The 11,909-nt window shown below is 44.7% G+C and overlaps 1 pseudogene; it reads left to right on the top strand.

The window, feature by feature from the left end:
• The window catches only part of LOC140515811 (protein PALS2 pseudogene), a 123,614-nt pseudogene that overhangs the window by 1,092 nt on the left and 110,613 nt on the right, over nt 1-11,909 (top strand).

Raw genomic sequence — 11,909 nt, 5'->3', positions numbered from 1 at the left:
TAAAATACCTGTGCAACAGATGCCAAAAGTGCATTTTCCTTTAAGAACTAACCACTCCTTAGCCACTCCCCAATTTCACCCCAAAACACCTCCTTAGCATATTTGGCCCGTATTTCACCATGGAACATCCCATGTCAACTTTACCTGTACCCTTCTAAGGTAGCAGGTTCCCTAAGAACTCTTGCCCCCCGAAAAGCGTAATAAATCTTTACCTTGACCTCAACAATGCTTGAGTTCGTGAATTCTTCTCCAGGTGCCTCTGCCCCTGGTACCGTGGTTCCTGTGGGGGGTCTCACACCCTCCTTCCAGCCCTCATCAACTGGGTCTACAAAGAAAGGAAGAAGACAGCCCCTGCCTGCAGGGGGCTCCCAGTCTGGGTGGGGATGGAGACGTGAAACAACACGCTAATGAGATCCCCACACGCAAGCCATATAGAGAACAAACCAGATGCAGAACACATTGGAGGTCATCAACGGAAGGAACCCGCCAGAATGAAGGGGACTGAGATCCTCTGCAAAGCCCCAAGCCAAGCGTCAGCATCCAGAGGGAGGACTTTTCCAGAGGGAGGATTTGGGCGTGAGCAGTGGGTCAAGGTCTGTTCTGCAGCTGCGACTGTGCAAGCACTCCCTGGACCTCTGAGAGCTGACACCTAATGGAGGCCACATGAAAACAGTTAGTGTTGGTACAAACAAGCTATATAGAGCATAACCTGGAGACAGGAAAGGCACTAAGATTCATGGAAATTGGGAAAGTCTTCTTGCAGAAAGTGAGGTTTTAAGTGAGACTTGAAAGGAGCCAGGGAATCCAGGGGGCAGAGATGAGGAGGGAGAGTGTGCCAGGCAGGGAGCACAGCCAGGGAAAATGCCTGTAGGTCAGAGATGGAGCATCATGCGCAAAGAACAGCCAGGGCACTCTAGACTGCAGAAAATGGGGATGAGAGCCAGACTGGGCTGCCATGGGTCTGGAAACTGTGCATCACTAGCACCCACACAACCTGTAACAAACACAGACAGCACCCCTCCTTCCTGCATATTGGAATTGCCCATGAAGTCTCTATGTTCTGGGCTCTGGCTTTCCAGCATCCCCTCCTGCTAAACTGCTAACTCTCATATGCACGGTCTGCAAGTAATCCGTTTCTCACTGTTGTTATTCCTGAGGGAAAGGGCTTTTCAAACCGTAGCCATGGTGTATCAACAGCTAACCGTCTATGATTTCGCTTCAGGAGCTCCAAGAATCATCATTCCTCACTCTCAATTAAATGCTTTTGCTTCAGCATTCCTGTCGTTCTCGGAATTCTTCAGTCCTTTATGGAATCATTACTTTCCAGTCTCTTCTCATGGTACAGGTACCCATACCCAAAGCATCCAGTTCTACACTGCCCTTCCCTTCTTCCCTTTCTTTCTCAAAGCAGCCCCCGTGTAATTGGATAACCTGGACCAACGGTACCAAAGGAAGATGGGAGATGAAAAGACAAAGAGGGGAATAACAAGAGGGCTCCCTCCAAACCCAGGACTCAGTAGCAGGTGCTGATACAAACCAGAGGGAACTCATCTGGGTGATGGGGATAGACTGACCTGAGAAGCAGGAATGGAGTTGAAAACGGAAACTTGTCTGAGTGGTCCAAGAAGGAAAGTTGCTATCTGATGCTGTGAGCTCCCTGGTAGGAGAGAGGAGGGTCTGTAAAATTTGGGGGCACAAAAGGTCTCCAAAGAACACAAGCATTCTGATAGAGAGGTGTGGTAGTGAGCGATACAGAGTTTCTGGAAAGGTCATGTGACTGGTCCCTTTGCAAGGTGACAACCTCCATGTCCTGCTAAATAACCCAAGGAACAGAGCTAAGTGATGGATAGGAGACTGAGTTATGAAAGTCTTTGGAACTAAGAGCCAAGTTCCAAGAGGCCAAATGACAGAAGACAACGTGTGGGGATGACCAGGTCCTGGGAGCTGAAGAGAGCTACTGGGGCCAGAGAGAAAAGGGTAATGGCGAAGAGTAACCATTGGCGCAAAGTGAGACCTGCCAGGAAGGGAATCACACCACAGACAAAGGGAGATGAGAAGAAACCCTTGATCTTGCCTTTCAGTGGGACCCTGCCCAAGAAGTACCATAAACACGCCCTACCGTCCATCCCCAGTGGAGATTGTTTCTCTTTCTCGGAAGAGGGATACCCACTCTGGGGTAGATGTGAGCATGTTCTTGACTCTGGGAAGTGGAATGTGAGTTCTTCCTATGTCCATTTGTTATAAAGAAAACTTTTGATCTTTGTGAGCTCACAAGGTACCTACTGTTGAGGAGTGTCAGACGCTGACTTCCCAGGTCATGTGGGAGGGGGTAGTCAGCATAAGAGGTCCCCAAGATGTACCTTTCTGTTGGGGGTGGTGTCTGACACAGGGAATATACTAGGATTTGGGGTATCCCAATCATAAGATCAGGGGAGGAACTGAACCTATTACTGCATTAGAATAGGAAACTCCCAAATGAAGAAACCCTACCAAAGCCAAGTTGACACTTTTCTGCAATTTACAGTCTCAGATATTTTCCTAAGACACTGAGAGGGAAAGAGATTGTAATGTTAATCTAAGGTTCGTGGTGGGTGGGTGGAAGAGGTAAGGATCTTACCCCCACGTTAGTAGGCCTCAATACCTTTTGTTAATTTCTACTGAGGTGAGGGTTTGCTTTGTGGCTTACCCATTGGGGTGTGTTTGGCCAGAGAAGACTCTGGATAGCTGCTAAGGGTTCCCCCCTGCAATTCCCCACCTCCCCCCCCCCCCCCCGCTTTGACAACCCAGTGATTGTCTCTCTGGTAACTGTACACGTATGTAACGGTCAGACAGTTGGATCCGTCTGTTGATCTGTGACGTATGTATTGCCTATGGTCAGACAGTGGGAAACCATGTCTGTTGGTCTTTATTTCTCTGCTTGTATTTTCTCTTTTGGTGAATGTAAGGAAAGGAGATTGCTGACCTCCTGAAAAGTTTCTTTCCTTTTAGAAAAGCAGATCTAAGAACCTGTGTACTCCAGGGTGCTTACTGCTACAGAGATCTGCCTAGAGCCCAGCAGTCATTCAGTCAGAGGCAGGACTGAACCTATTAGACCTTCTAATCCCCAAGGTGAAGCTCTCTATTCAACATACGCTGCTTCTGCAGGTGGACACGTGTAACCTGGATTAAGGTCAGATTGCGTAAACTGGACATCTCTGCTCTACATCCTCATTTCTATCTTTGGAAACGCGGCTTCTCATTCATACACCCCCCCTCCCCCACTTACAGGATTGGACAATTCACTTGGCACATGGTAGGGCCAGCCCTGGAGTCAGGAAGACTCATTTTCCTGAGTTAAAATCTGGCCTCAGACACTTACCAGCTGTGTGACCTTGGGCAAGTCACTTCCCCCTGTTTGCCTCAGTTTCCTCATCTATAAAATGAGCTGGGGAAGGAAATGGCAAACCGGTCCAGTATCTTTGCCAGGAAAACCCCAAATGGGGTCATGGAGAGTCCGACATGACTGACGCTACTGAACTGCCAAGCCTAGCGGCCTGTGGGCTACCCGAGTCTTCTTACCTCAGCTCCCGAGGTCTTCGGCTGGCCAAAACCGGATGCTCATATGAGAGAAAGGACGTTCCAGAGTCGAACAAGGGTTGAGCTTTATTTCAGGGATTCAGTTACAAGTGCAGGGGATAGGGGGAAGGAGAGAGATATCTCCCAAAGAGGCAAAGATCTACAATAAGGGCTTAGGAATAAAAGTGTAAGTGGGGAGAGAGGGGGAGGGGGGAGAAAGAGAGAGGAAAGTGAGGAGCCTAGTAAGCTCACACGTGGTCCTTCGCCCAAGAGGCTTTTTCAGGCTTTCCTGAACCTACTTAAGCCCTTTGCCCGTAGTTTACATATCAATATCGAGCCTGTTAGGAGACAACAGTTGGCCCAATCCGGGACGACCTCGAGGGCAGGGAGACTCCACCCATCACGTATCTCCCGGGGAGAGGCGGAAATACCCGAGCTAGCCGAGCTAGCTCAGTCTGACCTTCTCGAATCCCCACTGTTCATGGAGGGCCTCGTAAGACTCTAAGATTTAGAAGTCCCACTTTTACCCGCCCGAGACCGTCCACACGGAATTGAACTTCCAATCCTCACACTGAACTATAGCCAACAACAACAACGACAACAACAACAACAAAACATTTATTAAGCAACTACTGTGTGCCAACATTGCACACAGCCCTAGGGATAGAAAGAAAAGCATAAGGCAGCCTCTCCTTTCAAGGAGTTCCTAATCTGATGAGGGAACAAGACAGCAGCATGGCAAAGTGTGGGAAATGATCTGAGGAGGTAAAAGTTTCAAAGTTCATTTCATCTTGCAGAATAATGAATTTCTAGACATGATAAAGTCCAAGACAGCACCCACGGTGAATGATATGGTGAATTCCCTGGGTGTTCTCTTTCAGTGGTGGAGGATCAGGGACTAGCTCCCAGATGTCCACTCCATACTCTCTCCACACAGAAGAAGGGAAGGGCCCCAGGAGCAGGGGCTGCAGAGGAGCAGGGAGTTGCAGAGTGGATTTCATCTTGCAGATTGATGAGTTTCTGCAGGGCATGAGGTCCAGATGAAGAAGAATGTCTTTCAGAGACTGTGGCATTATGTGACTTAGCAATCATAGAGCAACACTGGAAGAATACCGTCTTTGCTTCCAGGAGAAACTTGGGACGGGTGAAAGCACTAGACAACTTCCCAAAGGTAATCTAGCCCCTCCCCTCCCCCTGTTTTCTGGACCGAGCTCATTGTCCATGCATGCTGTCCATCCAACCTATGATGTCTGTGCATCAGTGGGCAACTCCATGGCCTGACAAACTGCAAGTCATTGTCTGGACAATCAACATTCTCTTTCTTGTTCTTGATCTTGCGCTTGTTCCCCCCCACCCCCAACCCACCCCAGATTGAACTCTTTCAAAGAAAAACACCTTGCTTCATTTTGACACAGGCAGGACCAGTGCATCTAGTCAGAAGAGGAAGAGCTGGGGCTCAGGGTGGACTTCGCAGAGCCACATCTGGGCACGTCAAAAGCTCATGATGACCTTTTTCGGCTCAGGTTTTTCTGGCTCACTCTGCACATTTGTGGAAATGAAAGCGTGATCCCACTGGGTTGCTATGTCCAACTGAGCCAATAGATGGCACTCAGTGGTTGAGCCATCTTGCCCATGCGAAATGCCAGTTTTTGTGAGTTTTTCCTCATGTTTTCCAGGGCTAACGCTGCGAGGAATTGGTTTCATCCCAGCACAAATCATCACCAATTTTACTCATACTCCTATTTCCAAAGGATCCCAATCTCCTTTCCAACTTCAAGTGACCGGAGAGGATGACTTAAAATTCGCATGGAAATTGAACGGGCTCTTTCCTATAGGAAAAATGAAGTGAGCAATGTACTCCTAAGCTTTGGCAAAACCTGAATGCTGCTCTGAAATATCAATTCCTCCTTCCAATTCTTCCGTACCTGATGTTGTTCAAGAAAAACCAAAGATCTTATCACCAGCAAATGTCTATCCCCATCCCTGTTTGGCCCCAAATATACAATATCATATGATATAATCTAAATTTCATTTTCAAGCTTTGGGTGCCAGGGCATGTCCCAAGAGAGTCATTCTACCTGTCTCTGTCCTATTTGCCCTATCCTCCATCCCTCTAGAGAAAAGGGGGCCAACTTAATCTACCTACATCATTCTGTCACTTGATGGAGGCTAATCCTTCCAGTTGTAAGTATCTAGTTCTGTTAAAAGGCTACTCAGCATTGCAAATTAGGATAAAGCATTTGTTGTTATTCTCTTCTTGACCCCATTTGGGGTTTTCTTAGCAGAGATGCTGGAGTGGTTTGCTATTTCCTTCCCTAGCTCATTTTTACAGATGAGGAAAGTGAGGTAAACAGGGTTCAGTGATGTGACCAATGCCACACAGCCAGGAAATATCTGAGGCCATATTTGAACTCAGGAAGATGAGAATTCCTGAGTCCAGGCCTGGTGCTCTCTCCACTGTGCCACCTAGTTGCCCTAGGATAAAGCTCTAGTAACCTGGGAACGACTAACCTTCCAAAATGGAACAGGTCCTTCCAGAGGGAATTCCCACTAGAGAACACAATGAAAAAGTATCACCTTAACTCATGGTCACCAGAGGAAGGAGGGAGGCAATAATCCTATGGTTCATGCGATGGACTGTGGGTGGGTGGGACTGTGGGTCATATCCAGTGGTATGCTGGAGTGAGCCTATCCTGGCTTGAGAGAGCCCATTGTCAAATTTTAAGTGTGACCATTACACTTCAGAAATCAACCTGATCAGAGCTTGGTGTGCTGTGTTATTGACATTTCGATTTATGAAAGTGTTGGAATAAATGCTGGAGCAGCTAGGAGGCACAGTGGATAGAGTGCTGGCCTTGGAGTCAGCAAGACCTGAGTTGAAATCTGGCTTCAGACACTTAACACTTACTAGGTGGGACTCTGGGCAAGCCATTTACCTGCAAATGCCTCATAAAAACACCAAAAAACCAAACAAACCAAAAGGCTATAATGCAAATTAAAACTTAGAAGTGTGTCCTGGGTACATTTTCTCCCACAGAGCTGGTTATTATGCACCGATCAGCCCGCCGCAGGACACATCCCATTCTCCTAAATTTGTCCAATCATGGGGCTTGCCTCCAATACAACCCCACCACTTTATTCACCTGTCGTCACCTTCCCTAATGCACTTTGAAAATCTTTCCAACATTAGGTGACTTTTTTGTCAGAGATGGTGTAATGAAAAACTTTCATTTCTGCACTCTTAGAAAACTTAGAGGCAATGTTCCAATCTATTCGAAATCTTCCAAATGAAAAATTTCTGAGGTCTTTCAACTCATCTGCTGTTGGGGGTGGATTGAACATTTTATTGCTGGACCTCTGGAATTGTGGCACCCTGAATGCTCCTTGACTTCATCAAAGTTCTTAAGTCTTTCAGAGTCGTGTTTTTCTTTAGCATAGTGCTCTTATGATGTAAATTGTTCTCTGGGCACTGCTCCCTTCACTATGCAGCAGTTCACACAAATGCTCTGGGAGCACTCTGGGAAAGTTTTCTTTTCACCATTTCTTTTGGTTCAATAAGACTCCATTATGTCCCTGAACCGTAATTTGTTCAGCCATTCCCCAACTGATGGGCATTACTTACTTTTTGGTTTTCTGACTCTCCAAAAGGAAAAGACAAAAAACAAAAAACAGACCTCTGTACATACGATGGTACACACAGGTCTTGTCCCTTCTTTGTTCCACGTTTTTTTTGTAAAACAGTCCTGCAAATGGTAATGGTAGTTCGTAGGATATTTATAGTTAGTAACTCCTTTTCTTTTTTTAAATTAATTTTATTTATTTTCAGTGTTCTACAATCACTACCATATAACTTAGATTTTTTTCCCCTCCCTCCCCCCTCTCTCCCGGAGACAGCATATAATTTTATATAGGTTCTTCACATACATTCTTATTAAATACATTTTCACTATAGTCATGCTGTGTAGAAGAATTAAAATGAACGGCAGAAATCATATAACAAATCAAAAGATAATACACACACACACACACACACACACACACACAAATGATCTGCTGCATTCTGCAGCTGAATTCCATAGTTCTTTCTTTGGATGGTGGAAGGCATTTTGCCTTAAAAGATCATTGGCAATTTTTTTAAGTCCCTGCATTGCAATGAAGTTCCAAGTCCACCAGAAAAAACTCTCACACACTGTGGTAGTTGCTGTGCACAAAGTTCTCCTGGTTCTGCTCCTTTCACTCAGCATCAGATCATACAAGTCTTTCCAGGCCTCTCTGAAGTCTTCCTGTTCATCAGTTCTCATAGCACAATAGTATTCCATGACATTCACATACCATAATTTCTTCAGTCAATCCCCAATGCGTGGGCATCCCCTTGATTTCCAGTTTTTGGCCACCACAAAGAGTGCGGCCATAAATATTTTTGTACACGTGGGACCCTTTCCCATTTTTATGATCTTTTGGGGATACAGTCCTAGAAGAGATATTGCTGGGTCAAAGGGGATGCATGTTGGTAACTTTTCTGGAAACAATTGGGGTTAGATGCCTTGTCCAGGATCACACAACTACCAAAGGTCTGAGGCTGGATTTTGACTGAGGTGCTCCTGACTCAGCAGAGCTGCTGCTGTCTCCATTATACCACTTAGCTGTACCTAGTTTAGTAACTTTTGAGGGACAGCTTTAATCTGCTTTTTGGAATGACTGGGGTAATTCACACCTACACCAGCAGTGCATTAGAATGCTTTTCCCTGAAGTTCTTCTAACAATTGTAATTTTCATTTCTTGTCATTCTTACCAAACTGATGGCTCTAAGAAGAGCATTTGATTTGCATCAACTTGTATTTCTTAAATTATTTGTATTTTGAAGCACTTTTTTCTCCCATAGGTCTACTGATAGCTTGGGTTTCTTCCTTTCTGCGCTGCTTGTTTCCTTCAGGGAATCAAGACGATGGAGTAAACAGTAAATCACTCTCACCCTCCCTTATTGACCTTGAAAAACCCAGAAAATACTGCCCTAGGAAAAGGGACAATGCCCCATGTGCCCCAGAAGCAGAGATCAGCTTTAAAAGCCAGGAAAATGGCAAACACCATGAGCAAGAAGCAGCATAGAAAAACAAAGACCATAGAGTCTTACTATGGGGACAGGGAAGATCAAAGTCCAAATTCAGAAGAGGACAGCATTGTTAATATATCCACATATGAAACCTGAAAAGGGAATAGGAACTGGTCTCAAGCCCAAAAAGCCTTCTTGGAAGACCTCAAAGAGTATTTTAAAAGTCAAATTAGAGAGGTAGAAGAGAAATTGTACAATTCCTTTAAAAATACAGTTGAGGAAATGGGGGTGGGGTGGGGAAGTACACTGCAGAAAACAAGTCCTGGAGAAGGAGAATTGGCCACAGTTGGCCACAGGAGGTACAAAAGCTAGCTGGAGAAAACAATGAGTTACAAATTAGAATTGGACTAATGGAAGCTAATGACTCTATGAAGCATCAAGAATCAGTCAAAGAAAATCAAGAGAATGAAATAATAGAAAAAAGAATGAGTAAACCTGCTAAGCTGGAAAACAGATCCAGGAGAGATAATTTAAGATGTACTGGTCTACCTGAAAGTCACGAGCAGACAAAAACCACCTGGACAGTATCTTTCAAGAAATCATCAAAGAAAACTGCCCTGAGGTCCTTGAAGCAGAGGGTCAAATAGTCATTGAAAAAATCCACCCCTCACCTTCTGAAAGAGATCCCAAACCGAAAAGGCCAAGGAATGTTGTAGCCCAATTTCAAAATCACCAGGTCAAGGAGAGCAACTTGTTTACATGATTGGCCATTTTAGAAGAGTGGCTGTTATTTTTGTTTAGTCTACCCTAAGCCGTCTTAATTCCAGTGCTTTCCCTATTTCAGTTGTTAATTTAATGATTAATATTAGTTTCTTGATAAATTTTCACTCAATTATATTTATTATTTTATGTCACTAACTTTAATTGAATAATCACTAAGGAAATCACTCAGTTACTTGGGATCAGGAACTGAGGAATTAATTATCATTTTATTATCACTATTAATAAGTACTTATATTGATTAGGTTATTAATTATACTAATCACTGCCACACCTCATTAATCTATTTCGGCAGACAGGCTAGGCTGGGTTGAAGATAAACCGAGGGGTCTCAAACCCATTGGTGATTTAGGGGGGTGTCTACCCCACTCACATGAAGACTTCCCCTGGTGGAATGGGAGGATGAGAACAATTTTTTCCTCTGGACATGAAGGCAGCTCAAGCAAGTGCTGTGGAGTGCTTAGAGCTTGGCTAGCCACCCAAGATGCCAAGGTCATCCCCTGCACCTTGAGACACCTTCTGTACACACACATTTGTATATATGTATATGCACATACAGAACAAGAGAGACCCCAGGTCCTTTTCTCAGACCTGCTGATTTCTCCATTTGGGCAACACTTCCCTCCTAATGTTCATTAAATTCTCAAGTAATTCTCTTCCCATTTCTGTGCAAGATATAGGTTAAATGCAATTCTCTCAGGAAATAAGTTCCCTTAGTTCTTTTTGTTTGACTTTTTTAGCCACTCACTCTCTTCAGTGACAAATTCTCAGTCTCCACACAGAAAAGAATGACAGCCCCATCCAAGATTTCATTGCCACTTGAAAATACAGTAACAGTGCTTAAAGTCTGTTCATGAGAACGTTTGAAAAAACTAGGGGTTATATGCACATATATGTGTACATATATACATACACATACCTGATGAGAGTAGCAGCATGTGTATGCATGTATATGTACACATACACATATAAGCGTATGAGTGTATATGTCGATGTATATATCCAAGTTTCATGTGCCTCCTGAGCTCCAGTCCTGCATCTCTAGCTGCCTCAGATGGCTCAAAAATCTTAAATGAAATATGTCTAAACCAAAACTCATTATTTTTCCTCCTAAACTCACCCTTCTTCCTAACTTGCCATTTCTGTAGAGAACGCCACCATTCTTCCACACACCCAGGTTCACATCCTAGAAGGTATCTTTTACTCTTCACTTTAATTTACCTTCTTTTGAAATCGTGATAAGTAACATTTGTAATATAGAAAATTGCTGATACTTTGTGTGTATTAACCCTGCTGCTTTGTTGAAGTGATTTTTAAAATACATTTTAGTTGTTTACCTAGAAAAGAAAAGAAACAAGCGAGTGTCATCCGATTTCCATGTAGGCTCATAGAGCCTCCAAATCGCATTCCATCTTCTAGGAACGGAACCTGAAATCAGGATATGTAGCATCCTGATGGAACCTTCAAAACTCCCGACCAGTGGCAGTGATGAGCAGTCTTTGGTACTGCCAGAGAATGACTAGCCATTAACTCAGAAGCACCCTCTCCTCTGAGCATCATTTCATAGAGATGGAGCAGCAGCAGCAGCAAGACTGCTGCTCAGTGTCTAGCTGAAACTGAACATGGTGGGGTACGTGGGAAGCTCGACTGCCACCCTCCACTGCCAGCAGGTGTTTAGGGCAAAAGATGCCAAGTCATGAGGTCTAGGAAACAGGTGCAAGCAAAGGGAGAAGAGGGCTTTGGAGAAAGGCAGATGGCAATGCCATCCTTTATTCACCTACCAGAGATGGACACACAGTTCTGATAGCACTGATTGAGGCTGGGTTGCCACTGGGAAACTTCACGGTATTTTCAATGGTTCCCAGTTGTTCACCACTGCAAAAACTCATTCTTTTGAGGCCAATATTTTCCCAGTGGTGAGATATGGCTGTGAATCATGAAGCACCCTGACTGCAAAGGGGGCCCCAAAGGACAGTCAGGGGTCTAAGGAGACATACAACCATATAACCATGAGTGATATGCACACAAGAAGAGGTACTGAAAAATAAACCACAACAAAACATCATCCAGGATGTGCATATACAACACACATGCGCGTGCGTGCGTGCGCACACACACACACACACACACACACACACACAAGAAGTGGGTAGCCTGACGAATGGCAGGCTCATGGGATCACAGATGCTTGGGACTTCACCAGGACAGCCCTACGGAAGGCCTCCAGTTCACTGAGTCTATTCTCGATGGAGTATATGTGGAAGAATAGGGACAGAAATAACGTGGGACGGCTGTGTGCCCAGGACCAGTAGAGACCACAGCAAACGGATGACACCATCAGTTCACTGAAGGGTCAAATGGTAAGAATGATAATAAATGATTATGAAAATGACAATAACAGTGGCTAGCACGCATTGAAGGACTGCTAGGTGCTTTACAATTATTATCTCCTTTGATCTTCACAACAAACCTGGGAGGTAATTGTCATATCCTTACTTTAGAGAAGAGGGAAATGAGGCAAAGG

This window comes from Notamacropus eugenii, chromosome X (genome assembly GCF_028372415.1).
Source record: "Notamacropus eugenii isolate mMacEug1 chromosome X, mMacEug1.pri_v2, whole genome shotgun sequence".
NCBI lineage: Eukaryota > Metazoa > Chordata > Mammalia > Diprotodontia > Macropodidae > Notamacropus > Notamacropus eugenii.
The sequence above is the reverse complement of the archived record's forward strand: the minus strand, read 5'-3'. Positions and strand labels throughout refer to the sequence as shown.